The sequence below is a fragment of the Haliotis rubra genome, unplaced genomic scaffold (genome assembly GCF_003918875.1).
Source record: "Haliotis rubra isolate DU_JTF1 unplaced genomic scaffold, ASM391887v1 Scf36, whole genome shotgun sequence".
Lineage (NCBI taxonomy): Eukaryota > Metazoa > Mollusca > Gastropoda > Lepetellida > Haliotidae > Haliotis > Haliotis rubra.
In genome coordinates, this window is record NW_025767035.1 from 2,982,375 (window position 1) to 3,006,914 (window position 24,540).

Consider the following 24,540-nt stretch of genomic DNA (forward strand, 5'->3'; position numbering starts at 1 on the left):
ATAAATATGGTATTACACGGGAAAACATTTAGTATTTTATTTATTACTCACTCAACATCAGCAGCGAAATATTATCTCAGAAATCAACTTACACAACGAGTGCATTATGCCGTGATAACAGGGGTCTCGTGTATGAAAACATTTCATTTACGATTCTCAACATTAGTCTTTGATTTTTTTTTAAAATAAACAAGGGGGTACAAAAAAGGGACCAAATGACTTCAACCAACATATTTTTTTTTACATAAATGCTGTTACAAGCAACTTACCATAGAACAGTTAAAACTTCATTCCTAAGAATTCAACGAGTGCATTATGCCCGCACAACTGGGTCACGTGGTCATGTGACAGAGTGCAAATAATTCAGGCAGCGTGCGATGTTATTACACAATGTGTAATAACATTGTAGATTTATTAAACAGTGATATCTTCAACAGGTGAGTAATAAATATCATTTCATGACAGGTTTACTACAGTAATTCGAAAGGACTGTGTGCAATGTATGTTGTTAAATGTTGCATATGTGTAGGTACAGCATGTCCCACGAACTGGAAGGTCATGTTGGTAGGGAAATAACCAAAAAATAACATACTTCCTGCATAAGGAATGTCGTGAAGATACATGAAAAGGTACCCGAGTAATGAGGAGGGTTTTTTACGATTCATATGAATTGAACCGTATCCCTTTATGAATTCAATTCATTATTCGTGATCACAAGAATTGACTATTCATGACTTTTTAAACAATGAATTTTTTCACTTTAACTGGGGTGTTGTTTACCAAAACGAGACACACACAATGCAATACAAGTGTTCCAGGAAGGACAACAGTCAACATTCTTGTATATTGGACAGTAATGTTGACATTGGTTATTGTCGTAATAAATCAACATTGTCAACGTGGTTAAAATATGTTAAAGAGTTATTTTCTTATTGTATCACTGAATAAAACGAATACTACGTAAACTGCTAACTTGTTATTGTATCTGTATCAGTCTCTGTTACCTCCTATTAGTGATGTGGGGGGCCGTGGGGTAGCCTAGTGGTTAAAGCGTTCGCTCGTCACGCCGAAGACCCGGGTTCGAATCCCCACATGGGTACATTGTGTGAAGCCAATTTCTGGTGTCCCCCGTGATATTGCTGGAATATTGCTAAAAGCGGCGTCAAACCAAACTCACTCACTTAACTAGTGATGTGTACCACATGGAGCCTGGTAACCTTTAAGGAGAAAAATGATATATGGTTCACATGAGCAAAACTGTCTCTTAAACCGGTGAAGTGCGATCTGTTACAACAGCCACTTCAAGCAAACATTCCACAACCAACCTGCTTTTATCAAGCAGCAATCTACCACCAGGATAGTGGTTGAAGAGGAATGTGAAACAAGTCATTCGTTATCTTGTGTGTAAGATAATGTTTCAACTTGTCTTATTTATAAATAAACCTACCCGACAACTCAATACAGCATGAATCAATATCTTGTCACCATACATTTACGGTGTCATTTTTCTCAAGATAATATTATACTAAAGTATGTTGTTGAAATTTAATTTATATTTTAGTTTGACAACCACCCATAGAAATGCCCTAGACATTTAATAAATATAACTTTAACCAAGTAATAACATAGAGGTGTCTCGGAGTAATGGGATAAATAATTCTAATTTTTTTATAAATCAAACATCCTGATTAATTTGTTACTTGGTTGTCTAATCCTCTCAATGCTGCTGTCAAACTCGTTTGACAGGAGAGCAGCATAATGACATCCCCCAACAAACTTGTAATTGCTATTTACCAAGGAGGATATACGTGTCATCTGGATTACACATGGAATGCATGAATACTTGGCTATCTAAATACATAATTGAAACTTTAAGTATTATATGTAGCTCAAATTGAAAAGCCTTCGAAATTAAAAATGTATTTGCCAACTTTTTCGGCACACAGCCACAAACAACGGCCATTGTTCACTCAGACTTCAGGCACTTCACATTGAGTGTGAAGTCAGTCTGACATTTTCTTCATAATGTAATCACTTTTAATAATTTGATCATTTTTTGTTCTTTGGTGATGAGAAAACACTTTAGTTCCCCATTTTCTAAAAATTAGAAACTTTAATATAAGTGTAATTAGTTATTAACCAAAACAGCCCCACTGTTTAATCATCAACTTGATGAATAGGAACAATCATGGCAAGGGCGGTAAACAAACAACTGCACGTGTTTCGTGATACTGAAAAACTATTGCAATCCTTTGGAAATATCTAACTGTCAATTGATGGAATTGAATACATGGTCCAATTATGCAACTCCAAGTCTTTGTACAAAAAAATCTCATATTTATTGAGTTTGTAATGATTTCGTCTGATAAACCTTCCGACATCGGCATTGTTGACAGCTATGGCTGACACGTGAGGACATGGCCTTACTCGTGATTATTTTAGATGACGAGATGAGATGAATATTTGAAAATATGCATTCATAAGCAGAATCGGAACTTACTAACATCCGATATGTATTCCTCACCAACAGCAACAGAAAATGAAGCTGGCCGAACAAAATATGGTCCAAGTTAATATCTTTATCCTCCTACTTCAGGTGAACATTTTATCAGCCTGTGGGGAGTCACCATCAGATCTGATCGTCATGACAATGCCTAAAATGAAAATCGGGTGGTCGAGGACCTATATGACGGCAAAGTATTGTACCTGGACAGTGTGTCATTACCTCAATACTTCACAGTTTTGTGTACATACAGCTTGGAGGAACGGTGTGTTTAGAATTGGGTGAAGTATTGACAATGTGTGAATCTTTGCTCATGCTTTCATCCACTGTGCTGTTTGTTTGTTTGTTTGTGTTGTCTGTTTAACACCTCACTCAGCAATAATCCTGTTTAAGTAGAATCCTGTTTATCTGTACAAAGATATCCGGAAACCTCACATTCCAAATTATATTACATGGAATGAGACACAAACTACCGAAGTTGAGAGCCTCGGAGGGACACACGATGTCAATGGAGTTAATTGGTGTGTCGGCCTATCTATGGGACATACCATTTTGACACAGATTTTAAGGGTCAAGTTAGGACTTCGGCTTATCTGTGAGAGTGACTTATCTAGGGTAATATATGGTACATAAAATGCTTTATTTAGCCAGAAATCTGCCAAGAGAAATCTAAACAAGAAATGATCAATGGGTGCTACACATCAAAATGCCTGAGGATACTACATGAATAATATTATGCATTAGGCTATAGAGGGCTGTAAATTTTTCACCTCAAGACATCCAGGAATATGTTTGTCTGCACAATATTTGAGAAAACATAAGTCTCCGCATAGGCCACGATCTGTAAATAATCAAGTTTGGACCTGACAATCCCAAATCATGGGCATCAAGCGTGTCACTGAGAGTGACCACCAGATCCACTTAATCATCTCTGACAACAAGAATGGGTGACAGAAGACCTATCCTAACAACCTAACAAACAATCTTCACGGGAAAGTGGGTACATTAACTGCAGGATGTGATCTGAATGAAGCATGAGTGTGTTTTTTTTACTTCTCGTATCATGAATTTTATTTTGTAAAGAAAGAAGGATTGGTGCACATATTTTCTTCAGTTTAAAGTACAGGATCCAACGGGAGGATTAAATTAAGACACTGGATTTTTGGTAGCGGGAGTGAGTGTGTGGGTTTTATCCTGCTGTGAACAGTATACCAGTTATATGTGGGCGGAAAGGCCAAAGTGATGCATGTCTCCGACATAAACCACTTTGGAGAAACCTATGAGTTTATGGCTGAAAACCAAGGAGAATATATATTGTGACTGACCGGGATTCGAACCCACAATCATAGATATCTGGCATCCCCATGGGACACAAGTCTGCACATATATTTTTCCATAAGTGGGTCACACTTGCAATGTGTGTCATATTGTACATCATTAATTTTCTCTGAAGTGGACACAGCTGACTACAGCTGAGTGCCCCGTTCGCTCACCTGACAACGTAACAACAGTGGCTGATAAATATTGGATTAACTTCCTACTGTGTCCACTGTCCCAAGCTGGCATTGTTGACAAAGTGATGCAAGCTGCATTAAATACAGACACACAAATGTATCCCATGCCACGTACAATTTCAGGTTGACTAACACCTATTTATATGCACATCTGATAATGTTTCCAAAATCTCACATAAGTATTGGTCAATAAAGAACTGATATTGATTCTTATAAATAATAATTTCGTAAGCTGCTTTTTGTTTCATTATCTATATTAATTCACATAGACAACAATAATTAAATCAGTGATTCTATTTAGAATGCAAATAGAATGCATCAGCAAATAACGGGACAGCAGTCTGTTAGTAGGCATGGCCTAATGGTTCTTATTGTTGCAAACACGGCAATACCAAGGTCACCCTGAAATGACTGGTGTCTTCGTAATCACCAAATATAAGCTGTCAACATAATTGAAGACACTGAGTGCAACGTTTTATGACATATCGGTTTTACATAAGTTTGAAAAGGGGTCAAAGTGTCATGGTGACCTTGTAAATAAGGTCAAGGTCACCCAAATCGTCTGGTGTCTGCATAATCCCCCATTGTAGGCTGTCACCAAATTTAAAGACATTGGTTACAACAATTCATGAGATTTTGTGTGAACTTGAATCGGGATGTACGTACGTATTAAGGCTGTTACGATTCACTCGCATATTCGGTGAATCGAACCGTAGCCCTTCATGAATTCAATTCGTTATTCGTGGTCACCAGAACCGAATATTCATGAATATTTACAATTTTTTTAAGGGAGTGTGTTTTACTTGAACCCTTATGTCCTTTTTCAAAATGAGATATGCAAGAATGCATTATGTACTATCCTTGTAGTAGCGCAAGTCATGTTAGTTTGCCAAGGGCGGACATGTTACTGTCAACTATAACTATTACATACCAAATTTGAGTGTCATGAGATGACTGGTTATTGCTGTGACAAATTAACACTGTCAACATGGGCTTTCCATATTGTGCATCAATCACTAACTACAATATTGTATTCGTGAATAATTATTTGTATTCGTTACCCAATATTCGTGATACGTATCATATTCGCAACATAGTGTATTCATTACAGCGCTAGTACGTATGGATGTTGCAGAATACATAGTCCCCCGTTCCGCTTTGCGGCGGGGGAAAAAAACTATTGCTTGGCTAGCCATGGAAAAACATGCAATGTGTTCGCACTGATACAGGACCTTCAATGGAATTATAATAATTGTGATTACATCTCACTGGTTCTGAAAAGGATGTGTTCCAGTAACATTTGGTGCTTATGAAAGGTTATTGATCCTCTTGACAAACTGTCGAAAAATCAAGCTGTACATCTAGTTGTCTTAACTTGAATATTTGTTTTCAGTTAAATACTGCACTCTGAAATTTTCCAGCTGTATAATGGCAGACTGTAAATAATTAAGTCCACTTGTACTTAAAATGGTAGTAAAATGCCCCCTAAATGGCAAATTTCTACTGGTTGTTTCAACAAGTTTGGCAAGGACTAGAGAATTAGCAGCGTTCGAAATACCTGCGTGCCAGACCACCCGGGACGGGTTAGTTTCAACACGGACTGCCAGATTCGGGTTAAAACTTAAACATGTTAAAGCAGATATTTTGTAGGCAGGTAAGTTTTGGTCAGGGCTGGCAAGTTTTACATCTAACCAGCCCTGTGGTCTGGCTGAAATTTGGGGGCGTTTCATACCCTGGAATTAGTGGCAGTTTCTTCCACTGTTATACGAACTGTATTTGTTTTACATGAGAGCATCCCAGCTGTGATAAGCACCCAAACAGATACGGGACACATGTGAATCTGATATTTGTCATAACGGTGAAACACCATGATGGCAAACTCCACTAACAGCAAACCCTGGCAATTGACTGACTGACTGACTGAGTTTGGTTTTACGACGCTTTTAGCACTATTCCAGCAATATCACGGCGGGGGACACCAGAAATGGGCTTCACTCATTGTACCCATGTGGGGATTCGAACCCGGGTCTTCGTCGTGACGAGCCAACGCTTTAACCACTAGACTACCCCACCCACCCCTGGCAATTGAAGGGACATTACTCTGGACAGTGAAATAATTGCTCAGCATTTTACTTCCTGTTTTAAGCCTGTTCTAGTGTCAAACTAGCTAAATGTAACATGTTACATTGTTTGAGTTTAACAAGAAGCGTATATATAGCATATTGGTAGGTATTACTCACCCATGGAGGATCCCAAAACCAAACAAAAGAGAATCCAAGATACATTTTCATAACTTTTCTAAAAATATATTTTCGAAAAAAAATATTCCAAATTAATTGTGTTTGCTTGATATAACTATTGACAATTCACATTTATCTTAATGTGTCTATACTTCATTGTTGATGCATGACAACCGACACTCAAAATGGCACACTAAGTCTGCCAATGCATTGGACTACAAATACGCATTACTACTAGTTAGGGTAGAGATAGCAAGTCAAATTCATATTAAAATCATATCCACCAGTGGCAAGGGATCCTTTCAACAGAAAGATCCTAGACAATCGTAACTCCCATTTCTTTAATACTGACAATCGTAGCGCTAGCATCTACTAGTGGAATGGGGAACTAATTATTATCAACATAGATAACAAAATATTTTACACACTGAATATTACTTCAGATGGTCACTTCAGCCACCCATTGCTGCATGTAGACATGGATCATATGTCATGAAGATGCTGATTTCAAAGACTAAATCCTCGATATGGAGTGAGTGAGTGAGCGAGTGAGTATTTAGCGTCACATCAGCAATAAATGGAAAGAATAATTGCAATGCAAAACAGCTTGAGACCTCGAAATAGTGGACACAGCTGTTAAAAATAATTATGGAAGACAAGCTGCCAACCACATAAACCTTATGTTTTTATCCTTGCTGGATACTGCTCAATACTTTTGCTATTTGTAGTTCTCACTCTGTCTGGCCACATCCCATCATGCACCATTTGTTATCAATTACCTGTATTGTTAACACCAATCTGCTCCTTGTCACTAACACACTATGTAAATATACCTGTAATCAACAGGTGATAGCTACTTCAGCTTGATAACGGTGTTACAAGAATCTATATCACAACAACAATTGTTCAATAAACAAGCTGTCATCAATAAACTTACTTGCTTCATTATACCTGGAGGTAGAGTGTGGTCAAAACTACAGGGTAGTACTTATAGGGGCCTTGATGTAAGGATGTTATGAATATCTTAGCAAGATTACAAAGGGCCTGCTTAATTTTACCACATATAAGGTTGTCAATAGACAAGACTCAGAAGCTGATGTTTTTGTTTGTCATGTTTAAAGGCACAATGTCACACATTTTCGACAGTATTTTGGCCTATATTATATATATTGGGGCATATGCACTCACTTTAGCTTCCTATTGATGCAATAAGACTTATTATCCCTTACGACTTCCATGAAATCAGTAACTGAAACTTTGAGGCGAACAGCTTCCAAACAGAGAACACTTGCCATCTTTGGAATGTAAACAATTGCTCCGTACATCAAAAACTGTCGCACGCGGTGTAGTCAGCGTTTGCCGAACTGGTTTCAATCACAAGTTGTGCGTAGGATATTCGTAAAGAGCGCTCAGAGGGACATAACTCTATGGGGTTCGCTTGAAATAATGTTCGGCCAGTAGAGGGTGCGAGAGTTGATTTAATGCAACGTTGCATTAATTCATTCAAAGTTTTTAATTAAATATTTGAATCTAAGTACGTAATTATTTTTGGAATAAATTACATGGTAGCTTCCTTGAGGGCTGATAGTATTATTGAGAGAAATGTATTATTTATTTCTAGAGAAGTGTGATGTGATATAGTGCCCTTAAAGAGCCAAGCAAGGCTGGAACACATTCCCCATAGGTGTGCAACACTGCAGGGGGGAGATCACAATCAACACAGGACCATGTTTATAAACACTGATTGTGCTTATTGAAACATGTTACAATATACAATAATATATACACCAATACTACTCCCTGTTGGCTCTCTTTGGACTAGATAAGATTGCCTTGATCAATAATAAATCATGTCACGCAAGATGTGTTCTTGTTCTTGAAGCCAAGATGAAAATTATTAGATTCACACTCGTAAATATGTGAGAGAGGAGGCAATCTATTTTTAACTATTTTTTGGAAAAAAAGTGATTAAGACAACAGTATACATTAACTGTCAGGATGATGTATGGTGTATTTCATCATGTTGGAAAGAACAGAACGTTTTCTTTAGGCTGCACCAAGCACCAACTACCATGGACCTTTCATAATGGACCCTTGTGGCATTTACGTACAAACACATTAACTATGTCATAAGAGAGTTGTCTTGTCATTTGTTGAACTTTGATGACAAGAGTTTGGATTGATCAATAATCGTTTTCTTTATCAAGAAGCATCAGCAGTTAGTCGGGGAGGCGGAGGAAGAGGGAAAGAACTATTTATATTACCTCTGACTCGCCATGTTTACCTTAGATTACGTGAATACTAGGGTTGCAACGAATACACTATGTAGCGAATATGATACATATCATGAATAGTGGGTAACAAATATGAATAATTATTCACGAATACAAATTGTAGTTAAGTGATTGATGTACAATATGGAACGCCCATGTTGATAGTTTTGATTTGTCACAGCAACAACCAGTGATATCATGACACTCAAATTTGGTATGCAATAGTTATAGTTGACAGTACCATGTGCAGCCGTGGCAAACTAACATGCCTTGCGCTACTGCAAGGCTAGTACATATTCAATCCTTGCATATCTCACTTTCCAAAAAGTACACAAGGGTTATATTCCCTTAAACAAATCGTAAATATTCGTTAATATTCGTGTTTGGTGACCACGAATAACAAATTGGATTCATGAAGGTCTATGGTTCGATTCACCGAATATGCGATTGAATCGTTACAGCCTTAGTGAATACCTACTGCATATTACTTCCTGTTATGAATGATGCACATGACCCAACTTGGATTAACTGAGATCATACAAAAAAGTGTTTATATTTCACCAATTTCTATAGGAGGTTGGGATAACACAAGCTAATAAACTTTTTTTGAAATTGTTATGAACAAATTGACATATTTTCCTTACAAGTAGCAGAGATATTCGCCAAAATGTCAAGTGTTCAGACAAGCGATGACAATATTGTCATGTTCATATTTGCAAAAGTGTACAGCGGACAAGCAGTGTAAGTAAACTTAGGCTCAGTATTATTCGTTACACAGCTATACTGAGTCTAACAAACACTAGTAGAAGGTCACGTCAACTAACCTTTTGAATTGACCAATGAGGGGTGAGGGGAAGTGAAATGGGGTTTAACGTCGCACTTAAGAATATTTCGCTCATATGACGACATGCATGCGTGTGCATGTGTATGTGTGGCTGCTTGTACTCCGAAGATTTAAGCTGGTTTTATAGTGCTAGCTCACTGAGATACCATGCCGCAGTTAAGCATGAATACCCCACTCAGACACATTATACTGACTCCGAGCCGACCAGTCCTTGATATACCCATTAATGACTGAAGCTGGTTTTATAGTGCTAGCTCACTGAGATACCATGCCGCAGTTAAGCATGAATACCCCACTCAGACACATTATACTGACTCCGAGCCGACCAGTCCTTGCGGCCGGGGATCAAACCCGCAACTTTCCGCTCTAAGGGCGGATGTTCTAACCACTACACCACGGAGACGGTCATGACCAATGAGAACACTGCTTACAAGTTCGCGAAAGATAGCATTCTCACATACCGTTTGAACTTTTGCCTAGAAAACATTTGTACTCGAATGATTCCGAATGCTATTTTCCACACGATTGCATCTGAGTGATACACGATTATTCACAACAATGAGTAAACAGTAGCTGAAAATAGCGTTTTTGTTAATATTCCAGGATGTCATCTTGTGGAAATATAAGCTCATAGTACCATGTCATCAGAAACCCCTAAACGTATATACTGCAGATCAAATATCAGTGGGTCTATACAGATTTTCGTTTGGTGAGAGATCAGTGTCAGCGACTAGGGAAGAGAAAATCCAAAAACATTTTGTAAGTCCCGCCGAACCCTAACTAGTAATTGTTGTCTGATTGATTAAATCTGTTCGTCCGTCTCGAGTTTGATTGGACGGTCATAGATCACTCCAAGGTTAGCTGACGTGACCTTTTACTGGGGTTTGTTAGACTCAGTAAAGCAGTGTAACGAATAATACTGAGCGTTAGCTTACTTAGACTGAGCAGAAAAGGGACATGGATTAGAAGTTTTTAATATAGAGATTGTGTATACTTAGGTTCCAAAAACCAAAATCTGTAACAGCATTGAAAGTTGTCTTTCATACTGAACTGAAACAAATATATCCAATACATCCAATGCAAGACTTCAATAGTTTGCAAGTCTAGGTTACATCAGTTTACATCGGCTGGGTAGCCTAGTGGTTAAAGCGTTCCCTCGTGAAGCTGAAGATGCGGGTTTGATTCCCCCACATGGGTACAATGTGTGAAGCCCATTTCTGGTGTCCCCAGAAAGTGATATTGCTGGAATATTGCTAAAATCGGAGTAAAACTAAACTCACTCACTCACTACCGGCAGTTTCAGAAATATGGTCTCCATTTCCTTTGAACAAACATTAGTCTGTATTGCCAGAAACAGTACACTATTCAGACATGTTATCCTGATCATGGTGTTACATGTCAAGTTATTGCCTTGTCAGCCAGATTGTATTGACAGTATTGGGACTTTCTGCTTCGATGCAAGCCTCACAATAATGCTGTGTAATCTATTGTAAAGACAAAACGGTGAATAAACTCTCACTAGCACCAATAAAACAATGAAAACAAATCTTGGTAGATTACAGTAGTAGATGATATCTCCTACATCCATGTATGTCCTTTCATGCACCCTTTCCAGCTGATGACAGGATAAAAGAACCATGATAATGGCCGACACTTTGTCATATTTTGCACAACTGATTTGACGTCTGGAGCAAGAACAAAGGTTTAAGACATCCAATACCTGTAAATGACTCAAAGGAAGGATTAAAAAACCCACCTGACTTTTTTCATGTCACCTTGGTCGATCTGCCATAGCTATGACAGACTAACTGCAGTAATATGAAAAATTTAGTTTTCTTTCACTTCTTTTGAATAACATGTATTTTTTACAAGGTCTTTCCCAAGAAAGAAAAGCATCTGTTGTTGGTTGGTTGGTTGGCTGGTTGGTATAAAGCTGCACTTAGCATTATTCCAGCTATATGGCGGCGGTCTGGCAATAATCAAGTCTGGACCAGACAATCCAGTGATCAACAGCATGAGCATCGATCTATGCAATTGGGATATGATGACATGTGTCAATCAAGTCAGTGAGACTGACCACCCGATCTCATTAGTCGCCTCTTAGGAAAAATTTGAAAATGAATGTACATTATAAACATGTGCTATGAAGCTACAAACATGGAAGTGGTTAAACTGGTACAAACAGATAAAAATATTGGGTTTGAACAGAGTACAAACATTTAAGGTTTAAATGGGTACAAACATTAGATCTATCTACATTATCTATCTGTCTGTCTGTCTATTAGTGTTGGGAATTGGTTAAAACGTCATAATTGATGATTGCTTCATTACAACCGATCAATCATCGAAAATAATTGGTTAGCGGCATTTATGATTTTTTCCTGGTTATTTTGGTTAATGCAAAAAAAGAATTAGAAAAAACATGTAGTTCTTTGGTTTTTTTTTTGGCAAATTACACATCTTGAAAGGATTACTAGTATGTTAGGAACATAAAATTCCTGGAGTGTTTAAGATAAATTCAATCATGACTTGCAACAAGCTTGTAGTGGTTATGAAATGTAACTTACAAAACCAGCCTTGTGAAAAATATTGTTAATGCAAAAAGTGTTCCAGAATTGTTCATGTTCGATTATGAGAAAACATGATTGATTGCTTGGTCGTTTAGTCACTGCGACCAATCTTCGATTATTTCAATTAATCGGACCCCCACTACTGTCTATCTATCTATCTATCTATCACCAGAATGATAAAACATATTTTCTTATGTATAATGTGTAAGCAACTGTTTTTGAAAAGTTTGATAAGTACATCTACCATCACACGGTGTAGAATGTCTTGCAATACTGAAAACACAAACTTATAGCCTGTGGAAAGTTATTCAGTCACTCTGAGACAAGTGGAAATCTAAGCCCACCAGTAGGTTTATCCTAAATTTACTTATTTAACATAGCTGGTATGAAATGAGCTTTAGACTTTGTAAGTACACTGCTGTCTGTAGCAGATCAAAATGAATGGAAAACATATTTAGTTCAGTGCACTACATCTCCTGATACTATTGCTGCACATATATGCGTGTCAGTACTAACAATTAATATTTGAACCTGTCAGAACGGTTTGCCATTGGACCGTGGCCAAGGACGAACAGCTTCAGCAATCCCCTAGCCATTGCTGCCACAGTGACGTGACTCAACTTATACCACAACTGCAGTAATGGAGGGCGAGAGAAGAATTATTACACATGCTGTCATTTTTAGGGAAAATAGAGTTAAGTAACAAGCTGACCTTATATAAGGCAACCGTTGTCCTTCATGACACCAATACATTTACAACTGACTGACTGAGTTTAGTTTTACGTCGCTTTTAGCAATATTCCAGCAACATCACGGCGGGGGACACCAGAAATAGGCTTCACACATTGTGCCCATGTGGGGAATCGAACCCGGGTCTTCGGCGTGACGAGCCAACGCTTTAACCACTAGGCTACCCCACCGCCCCCCAATACATTTACAAAGGTAGATTGAGGGAAAGTGCATAGTTTGTATTTATCACATGAATCACGGTGACCAGTAGAAATTATAAGTGGCCATCATACTTGTTGAGTCCTTATTGGGGAATAAGTATAGACTTTCTGATGAAGACATCCCTTCATCCATTTACTCAGTACAGAAAGTAGTCTGTCCTTCAATCATATGATCTACTTTGCGGCCCAACCATTGCTATAATTCTTTTGCCTTAGATGAAGCAAGTCTAAATTTTCCACTGTTTAGGAATCTTCCATTTCAATTTAAATTACATATTTTCAGAGATTCAACATTAATCTATGCTAACATGCCACATTTATCTTAACTCCCTCACTCACTCATTTATCACTAATCTGGTGGGTATTATGAGGAACCTTATCTCAGTTGAAGGTACACCACTGCAGGGATTTACCGGATGTGAATTCCTGCGTCCTATACGCAAAAAAAGTGACAATGGACGCAACAAAATTTATTAGCGCGTCCACAGGGACTTAGAAAAAGTCCAAATATATTTTGTAAAAATTCCAGTCAAGTGACAATAAGTTATCACTGAGTTTGCTACTAGCTGGCCTGGGTTATAGTATTATTTGCAATTAAATTACTGTAACAATTTGATGATCATGACACACAATACAAAAACAGTGTTAATATTTAAGTGTCTGGGACCCCATTTTGTTTTCCAGGACCCCTGAAAATTAAGAGTATGAGTCTCAGGGACCCTCAAATACAGGACTCAACGTAAATGCCTGCACTCAGCACACAGCTGTCGCGACTGTTGCTATTATTTTCCATGCAGAGATACAGATATGCAAACACATGTAATGATTTATTCAAGTTGAATTGAGAATAAATTATTAAGTACCCTAACATATTCCACAACTCTGAATGTCTTCAAAGATCCAGATATAGAGCAGCAATTCATGGCCTTTCTAAACACATTTGTCATTTATGAAAAAATACTTACAAAATTAAAACAGAAAGGAAATATAACTTTGTCTGCTCTTTTACCTTACACTCATATGACAAATGTACTGAGAGTATCCATCGTGTTCATTGATATCTTTCTTTTCAGTATTGATGAAAGAATGCAGGTGCAGTGACACACCCCTTTCTAGAAGCATTTAAAACAAACAACTGGAACTTTAACAGGTTGTAAGATGTACTAACTCTATGTGAACTTCATCACTAAACAAACTCCTTTGGTGATATAACGATATGTCAGAAATATGTCATTCTTACATTGACTGGTTAAGTAATGAGAATAACGCTATTATGCAGTATTATTATAGCGAAAAACACACAAGGTAAATGTCACAAAATTGAAATTCTATGCTATCACTCCACACAAAAATTGACCCTACAGTCGTGCGTGTCAGGTAACCATCTTATGAGATAATGTCACTGTTGACAGTAGATTACACTTAGATTTATATATTACAGCAAAACAGTTATCAAATGAGAGAAACAGGACAATCGGAGAACATGCAGGTACTCACATATCCCGTTTGCTGTTCCATGCTAGGGTGTGGCGTTACGCAAGGTTACAGACAGACAGATGACAAACACTGAGACAAGGTGAAAGAAGTTAGTAGCAAGCAGGTAATGTCAGGCCATTGCTATCAGGGCAAGTAAATGAACCTGGCCTAGATACAAGGATCTCTGGGTGTCCACGTTGGTTATCTGACCTGCCTGCTCTCCTTCAGTCTAAGACATGTCCCATACACATGCTTATCAAGGTGGAGGTGTTAGCTCATTGCTACTGCCTTCGTGTTAGTTCTATAACAGATCAATACAAGATGTAAGCTGGTACAAACTACTGTGTGTAGCTACTAGCTTACTAGTTCACCTGATGAATGAAGCCGGCATGCCTGTCCATTTTCTACGTGGAGATGTTGTACGACAGCCCAACCTACGTTATGACCTAGCTGGCCCTGAGCTCTCACAGCTGATGCCTTGAGGGCCGAGCACACAGCTAGCGGACTGTATTGAATAATGCTACACGATATGGTGAGTGTTTGTTTTTTAATGTGTCTCCTATAGTACTAAGAGGGAGGTTTATTGCATGTTCTGTGGTGGATGAACCACAGAACATAGTTTATGTAACTTTACAGTCCTGGAACAATTTGACTTTACATGCTCCATGATGTTGCATGTAGGTTTGGTTTATGAACTTTTAATGATATTTAAAATATAGTACTGTTCATAATATCATTGTAAAGATCTGGTACAATAATGTTTCTTTCTACACAGTTGGTTAAAACATTGAATTAAAGACGTCAATATGTTATTATTATTATGAGAACTATATAAATATCAATTTCTGAAGCATGACATTGAAATATTATGTTGGCATAAAACTTTAAGCCACCATATTTAATCAACAAATTGTTTTGATTGTTGTTTATCTTGTTAAAATAATATACATCAAACTAAAACAAAATAAATGTATGCTTTACCAAGAAACAAAATGAATATAGGTCGTATGTGCACATGCATAAGATAATCAGTTTCAAGTGCACTTTGATCTTAGTATTCAAGAGACATGACACAACATGAATACAAGAAGGCTTAAAGACCTCATGATATAATTCACTCTATCTGCTCTTACAAATTTGCATCAATATGTCACATAGTATGGTTTTTAGTGATGGTCTAGGAGTCCTTAGTGAGCCCAGTAGTCTTACTTTCAAAGAAATATAATTTTTTCTTGGAGCTACATTGACAACATTTTCTTTTGAAATGTGGTGCATAATTCAGACGATTCTTGTACAGCAAAAGATTCTGATATGTCATGCGTCAGTGCACTCCTTTAAGGCTCCATGAATGTATCTAGTAGAGAGATGTAAAAGTGGGATACCTGTCACACAGAAACAACAATAGTAACATTTCTGTTGGTAATATTCCATGTGTACCTAAGACGTGATGGTCTTCTACTGGGTTCTAAAGGGAGAGGTGAGGTGAGGTGAAATGGGGTTTAATGTCGTACTTGAGAATATTTCGCAGATTGTACTAGCCCAGACTGAAGCTGGTTTCATAGTACTAGCCCACTGAGATACCATGCCGCAGTTAAGCATGAATACCCCACTCAGACACATTATACTGATTCCGAGCCGACCAGTCCTTGATGTACCCATTAATTAGAGCTTGTACCGTCCTTTGATGAGCCCAGACTGAAGCTGGTTTTATAGAGCTAGCCCACTGAGATACCATGCCGCAGTTAAGCATGAATACCCCACTCAGACGTATTATACTGACTCCGAGCCGACCAGTCCTTGATGTACCCATTAATGACTGAAGCAGATTTTATAGTGCTAGCCCACTGAGATACCATGCCGCAGTTAAGCATGAATACCCCACTCAGACACATTATACTGACTCCGAGCCGACCAGTCCTTGATGTACCCATTAATGACTGAAGCAGATTTTATAGTGCTAGCTCACTGAGATACCATGCCGCAGTTAAGCATGAATACCCCACTCAGACACATTATACTGACTCCGAGCCGACCAGTCCTTGATGTACCCATTAATGCCATAAAGCTCTCCGGGCGGACGCTCTAACCACTACACCACGGAGGCGGTCTCTAAAGGAAGAGAGAGAAAGGATGGGAGAGACAAAAGAAAGGGCGGGGAAATGCAAAGGGATAGGTAATGTAGGAGGGAGGATGGTGTGGTGGGGGAAGGGAGGGGAGGGAAAAATAAAATGAGGGTGGGGTGTGTGTGTATGTATGTGTGGGCATGTGTGGTTGGGGTATGGGAAGGTGTGGCAGGCTTCAGTCTTCATTTGTATGTATTACTGACTGGAACGGACTTGTCTATGCATAGAAACATACTGTCAATAAAAGTGATACATACATATATACGCTTCACAAAAATTGTAGCCCACGCTTCTTAAGGTTAAAATTGTAGCCCTATGACTGTCTTGGAAGCGGGAAGGTTATGTTAAAGTATAAGAGTTCATTATGAACCATATTCATCGATCACCTTAGCACTGATAAAATAGTAATTTTTGTGCAACTGTGCTAAAGGACCCAGGAGTTCAGTTTTTTAGGCTGTTGCTCTGTATCACTAAAATTTACACAATTGCAAATAGCATATGTCGAAATAACCCACATCGGCCTAACTGGGCGTTCAGGGGGATGCGTAATAGGATATCCAGAAAAGCACGTTTACTCGTAAAATCGGGCAAAACTTAGAAAAAATATGAATAGCTGCTGAAAACAATAGATCAGACTATAGATGGCAATTAGGACGCTCAGCCAGGTATGACGACGGACCGTCGACTCACATGGCATGAAATGCACATGCTGCCCACAGCCACAAGGGGTCATCTCAAAGATATTTTATGTTTTTTCATGTGTATTGAATATGTCTCTATTGATTATCTTATCTTAGCTAATATCTCAGTTCCCCAGCCCGACCCCAACCACTGTCTGCGATACCCGTCCTGGTTTTGCTTTTGAGATGACCCCTCCTACCTGTTTCTTTTTATAGTGATAGTGAGACGCCATGGTAGCTACATCCTTAATAGTTTCAGTATTAAAGTTATTATTTTTTACGTCTGCTATCGTTTATAATGAAGCTAGGTCTAATTTCAAAATGATCATTTAAAAAGTGTCCTTTGTAGTACAATATCAGCGCACACTAATTTGCATAAAGCTATGGTCTGTTCTGAATAAGTCGCATTGGACATAGAAAAACCCGCATTGCTCATTTCTGCACTAATCTCTCCTCAGTAAAATCCTTCTTTTAACATTTTGTATCTCCCTCCCACTGCGACTGCAGTTAGGCTGAACTTAGTTTAACAGATATTCCACACTTTCACATATTAACTACCTAAATTGTAGATATAAATGTGAAAAAACATTTTTTTTCTATTTCCGACAGTACTTTAGTTTAGATTTTATGCTGGTGATTCTAGCATTAATTTTGCATTAGAAATTCAAATATAAAGAACGATGAGATTTTGATATGAATGGATTAATGATAATGTCCAGAAGCTGACCCTCATGTATAACTGCCTGAGGTCATTGAGTAGCTTTGTCTTAAAGCAGAACTATGCACACTACGTAACATTTCATGATTTTCGTTATATTTGTTTTCTGAAAGAATAAACTGTCAATGTCACTTGTACTATAAAAAACAAGTTAAGGGTCAAATGTATATAACTTTGGTTATTGCCAAAGTGTGACTTATAGACAATTCCATTCATACATGATGACCCTTATGTCGTACACATGATGACCCTTATCTCATACACATGATGACCCTTATCTCATACATATGATGACCCTTATCTCATACATATGATGACCTTATCTCATACATAAGATGACCCTTATCTCATACACGTGATGACCCTTATCTCATACATGACCCTTATCTCATACACATGATGACCTTATCTCATACATATGATGACCCTTATCTCATACACATGACGACCCTTATCTCATACACATGACGACCCTTATCTCATACATATGACGACCCTTATCTCACACATGACCCTTATCTCATACACATGATGACCTTATCTCATACATATGATGACCCTTATCTCATACACATGACCCTTATCTCATACATATGACGACCCTTATCTCACACATGACCCTTATCTCATACACATGATGACCTTATCTCATACATAAGATGACCCTTATCTCATACATAAGATGACCCTTATCTCATACATGACCCTTATCTCATACATAAGATGACCCTTATCTCATAAACGTGATGACCCTTATCTCATACATGACCCTTATCTCATACACATGACGACCCTTATCTCATACATATGACGACCCTTATCTCATACATATGACGACCCTTATCTCATACACATGACCTTATCTCATAAATATGATGACCCTTATCGCATACACATGATGACCCTTATCTCAAACACACGTTGACCCTTATCTCATACACATGATGACCTCATCTCAAACACATGTTGACCCTTATCTCATACATGACCCTTATCTCATACACATGATGACCTTATCCCATACACATGAAGGGCGGTGGGGTAGCCTAGTGGTTAAAGGTTGGCTCGTCACGCCAAAGACCCGGGTTCGAATCCCCACATGGGTACAATATGTGAAGCCCATTTCAGGTTTCCCCCGCCGTGATGTTGCTGGAATATTGCTAAAAGCGGTGTAAAACCTAACTCAGTCAGTCAGGCATACACACGATGACCCTTATCTCATACATGACCCTATCTCATACATGACCCTTATCTCATACACATGATGACCCTTATCTCATACATATGATGACCCTTATCTCATACATGACCCTTATCTCATACACATGACGACCCTTATCTCATACATATGACGACCCTTATCTCATACATGACCCTTATCTCATACACATGATGACCCTATCTCATACATATGACGACCCTTATCTCATACACATGATTACCCTTATTTCAAACACATGATGACCCTTATCTCATACACATGACATAACTTCAGTACATTTTAATAGCCAGACATCTGAGAGAAGAACTGTGACATGCCCGGGTTTTAAGGTATTTGGTCAAACAATAGGAAATCATTTGTGAGCAAAATATACTTGACTGTCCGAGTCTTTCACGACCTGTCTTCCATGTTTATTTGCATGCTTTTGCACACACACACACACACACACACACACACACACACACACACACACACACACACACACACACACACACACACACACACACACACACACACACACACACACACACACACACACACACACGCCCCATCCCAACCATCCCAATTTCCCAAAACATAACACACAACTTCTTCAGTGTGTGCAATAAAATCCTAGGTCCTCGGGGAATTTATTACGTTTAAAGTTTTGAGGAAAGTCTTCGTCCAACTTCATGTCCACGTGGAATAGGTTAATGTGTTATAATGATGCTTTTTCTAAGTGTGCCACCAGACAAATATTTTAGGTGTTCCTTTCAGAAATCAAGTATGCCCACGTGTTTTTAGAATAAATGACAATGATGATGATCATTTGAAATTTATTGTTAAATAAAGAAATGGGTTTATAAGCATTCAGATATGTATGGTATTATTCAGTTTGGAAAAACAAAATTGTTTTGGGGATTTAATGACTAAATGTGAGTTATGTGTCTAGAAAATTAGGTGTGTCAAAAGGGCACAGAGAACATATTTCAGATGTGCCATTTCAATATTTTCCGTGCCATGTCACACTAATATATGGGGTATTTCGAACCCTGCATGATCTATTGTTATAAACGTTTGAAAATGTCAATATCAGTTTCTGTCAAGTCAGTCAGCCGTGGCGCCTAATGATTGCTAAAAACAATATGTTTATCAACATATGTCCAAGACAGCTGCTTCGTTCCAGTCAATTCATTGATCTCTACTTGTGTCTATGAATATTGCAGGCAGTCAATCATAGTAACTAGTTATTGGTTCAGAGCTGTAAATAATGACTGTATTTTCCCTTGACCCTAATCATCTTACTCTCAGTAATATTCAGCTGTCATTAATAGTCCTGTTATGACAATCTAAAATTCTTATGGTACAATGACTGAACAGGTGTCCAATGTTTAGAAATAATAACATTATACATAAACAAATATTGGCAAAACGTGTGGTTTAATGGAGGTTACTCTCTCTCTCACTTTAACATCATTCAGGCAAATGAGGACCCATATTCGAAACTAACGAACGCTGTCAACATCAAATATATGTCTACTTGGGCCTCTCACATTTTATTTCAATTCGGTTTCGGAATTGTGTGGATAGGTCAAGATATTGGCAATGTGAAAATGTATATTTCTATTTTTAAACAGCGATTATTTGACTCCTTGAGCCAGGAATGGCACTGTATTACTGCACAGTTGAGCAAGTGTCAAACTTATTGTCAATTTAAAACAATGTTACATGTTGAGTCTTATCTTACAATTGACATTCCACAACATTTAAGAGCTGTTATCTGTAAATTCAGGCGTAATAATTTCAGGCTAGCAATTGAAACAGGAAGGCATTGCAATTTAACTGCTAGTGGAAGATTTTGCTTATATTGTCATAGTAAAAAATTATTTCTTGCTGAAGATGAATTTCATGTCTTGATGATCTGTCAGCGTTATGAAGCCGAAAGAAGAGAATGTATTCATAACAGCATAAGAAATAGCCCTTCTATGGACAATTTGGTTAGAATTATGTAAAGTACTGATAAAAATGTAATATTAAGTTTGGCAAGGTTTTTATATAGAGTCTTTAGGATAAGAAATACAACAAATTATAACTAGATCTTCAGTATATATGCTGAAATATTGTTTGCTAGTTTAGTGTAGCATCTCTATTGTAATTTTACAAGAGCTTTTTTGTCTCGTCCGGTGACAAGATACCTGTAACATGACCAGCATGAATACACTTGTTAAAACGCTTTTGTAATATGGGCCATGGCCTTGAATACTCGAAATTAATTGTCTGTCTGTCTGTCAAATATATGACATCTGCTGAAATATATAAATTGATGTTTGGATTAAAACATATTTTCCTGAACATGATTTAGATATCTTGTGTTACTATAAGTATCAGCTAGGACAGAAGAACCCCTTCAACAAAAGGAGGTATAAAAGAAACACTCATTAGTGTAAATCCTGTGTTTTACATTAATTTGAAATTCTATTTTCATCAGACATGCAGGTATCCACCTAAAAACACTATTGAACTTACTATTAAGACTCTTTTAACCAATTATCTGTTTGGGTTACATCATATATTTAGAGTTAGCTCCCTTCGCAACTTGAACAACTGATAAAGGGGTTACAACAAAGAATTTGTTGATTTACACAAATCAGCAAAATTCCAGCAATATCATGGAAGCCTGTAATTCCCTAATGGCTTCACCCATGTTTTCATGGTACAATGACATTCATTTAACCACTGGACACCCAATCCAAGGATTACCACAAGCAATTAATTTGACTACCCTAATTGATCCGTTCAGTCTTCTGACAAGCAAATGATTGCTGTTGACCAAGTCTGTCACAAACTCCTTTGTCCCAAAATTATATGTGTAAAAAAGTGTGCAAAGAAAAGAGTAAATTATTACACAGTATGAAATTGTTTAATACATAATCATTACAAGAGGTGAGGTGAGGTGAAATGGGGTTTAACGTCGTACTTGAGAATATTTCGCTCATATGACGATGTGCATGCGTGTGTATGTGTATGTGCGGCTGCTTGTACTAGCCCAGACTTAAGCTGGTTTCATAGTGCTAGCTCACTAAGATACCATGCCGCAGTGAAGCATGAATACCCCACTCAGACACATTATACTGACTCCGAGCCGCCCAGTCCTTGATGTACCCATTAATGCCGAGCGCCAGGCAGGGACCAACAAGTACCACATTTTAACGTCTTTTGGTATGACGCGGCCGGGGATCGAACCTGCGACCTTCCGCTCTCCGGGCGGACGCTCTAACCACTACACCATGGAGGCGGTCAATCATTACAAGAGTCATATATCCACAACAGTAGTTCTAGTGTTTCCCCTAGGTATTTTTAGCAGGGTGCAGCACCCTGCCCTTTTTACTTGGTGCCCTGCCCTTATTTTTAATACAATAATTGATATTGACACTTGGTGGTTTTTAGTTTCTATTTCATGTTGAAGTTAAGTGAAATAACTGTGTTCTTTGAGCCTTTAAGAAATGCTTTACATGAAACACTTTTTTTTTTCTTTTTTTTTAGTACCCATAAGTACTTTTTATTCATTCATGACATATAATATACATTGCTGGTTATGAAAAAAAACTATAAACAAAATTATAAGCGTACAATCGCAAACCAAAAGTGCAATATTTTGTACTTTTTTTTCAGACGGGAGGAGTTTGAAAAGAGAAGGATAGCGGTATAGACACAGGGTGCGGAAAGGTTTTTTACTCACAAGGGAACAAAGAATTCCATTTCATACGAAATTTTTCATCCTTTTCTCCGAAAATATGTTCTTCTAGTTTGAAATGGTATTTTATGAAATATATAAGTTGGTTGATATTTAATTCCGTAAAGTCATATCTTGTTTTGTTAATATATTTTTTGATAATGATAAACAGATGGTTAATAAGGACAGGTGCATCCGGGTCTCCTAGCAGGAAATGTTTAACATTTATACTTATATTACAGCTAGTTTTGTATCGATACCACTCAACAAATGTTGTGAGAAGGTGTTTTGTTTTTTCACAGAAATAAAATAAATGTTCTAAAGTTTCTATTTCTTTGTTGCAGAGGATATAGGCATTATCATCACTGATACCTATCTTAAACAAAAATGACTTAGTTGTAACTATTCGATGAATCAGTTTATACTGAAAATTCCTGGCTTTATTTTCTATGGTAATTTTATTTATCAGTGCAAAACAGTCACAAAGATAGTCATCTGCTAGAGTAATATTAAGTTTGGCTTCCCATTTCCGCTGAAGATTATAGAGAGAGCTTCCTTGACTTTCACATAGCTGAGTATATATGAATTTACAGTTAGCTGACTTGAGTATTTGTGTGAGAGTATTACACTGAGTGTTTATGATTATCTTTTGATTTGTGTCTCTGATGGCTTTGATCCAGTGTTTGGGTATATATTTAAAAAATCTGAAATAAAGGAGATATGTTTCTTTAAGGTTAAATTCTTCTTTAAGCGTATCACAGGACTTGAACTCACCGTTGTTCGAGACAATGTCTTTCATATATTTCATGCCTTTTTTTATCCATGAGACGAACAACCCAATATCGGTAACAGGTACAAAATTAAGAAGTGGCAAGCACATAAAATCTTCAACACTTTCACTAATTTTAGAATGGATACATGCATAGCATGAAACAACATCTTTCCAAAAATAGTTTTTAATATTTTTAGAGTAGGATTGTATTTTTTCCACTTGAAAGCTGAATAGATTAATGTCACCAAAAGGTGATAATGTCTCAAATGCTAGGTGCTGCCACAACCCCTTTGATGTCAGTAATCTCCTTATCCATTTGATTTTCATGTACTTGCAGAATGATATAACATCGATCATTTTTAAGCCACCCTTACAGTAGTCGTTTATCAACATTTTCCTTTTGATTTTATCACGCTTCCCACCCCAAATAAACGTAAAAAGTATAGTATTCAAACGTTTGAAAAAGAGTTTAGATAGATTAGGGAGGGCGATAAACAAGTGTGTAAAAAGGGGGATAATTTGAGTTTTAATTATCGTTATTCTGCCTATCAAAGTTAATGATCTATTTGACCACGAGAATAATATTTTTCTAATTTTTGAAAACTGCGGTTCGAAATTTAATGTAATCACTTCTTCTAAATTGGTTGAAAAAATTATTCCCAGGATTTTAAATGGTTCTTTGGACCAGCGAAGAGGTATATATGGGCGGAGTTGTTCATTTGTGTCTCGTTTGGACCCTATCCAGACAGCTATAGTTTTATCACAGTTTAAATTTAGACCAGATACTATTGCAAATGTTTTAATAATATGAATTAGCTCTGACAGTCCTCGCTCAGATCCATCTAAAGTGAAATTCATATCGTCTCATGATTGGAAGATGAGATATTCTATATCTTTTATAGTTATACCATTGATATGCTTATTAGATTTTATTGCAATAGCC

General features: G+C 37.5%; 2 protein-coding genes across 2 annotated transcripts in view; one reads left to right on the forward strand and one right to left on the reverse strand.

Moving 5' to 3' along the window:
• LOC124285386 (UTP--glucose-1-phosphate uridylyltransferase-like) overlaps nucleotides 1–24,540 on the reverse strand; it is a 95,460-nt gene that overhangs the window by 61,737 nt on the left and 9,183 nt on the right.
• Nucleotides 14,478–24,540, forward strand: part of LOC124285384 (transmembrane protein 260-like) — a 41,396-nt gene continuing 31,333 nt past the window's right edge. The window contains exon 1 of the mRNA XM_046721611.1: nucleotides 14,478–14,902. The gene's annotated coding sequence lies outside the window, so the exon portion shown is untranslated. The remainder of the gene's footprint in view (nucleotides 14,903–24,540) is intronic.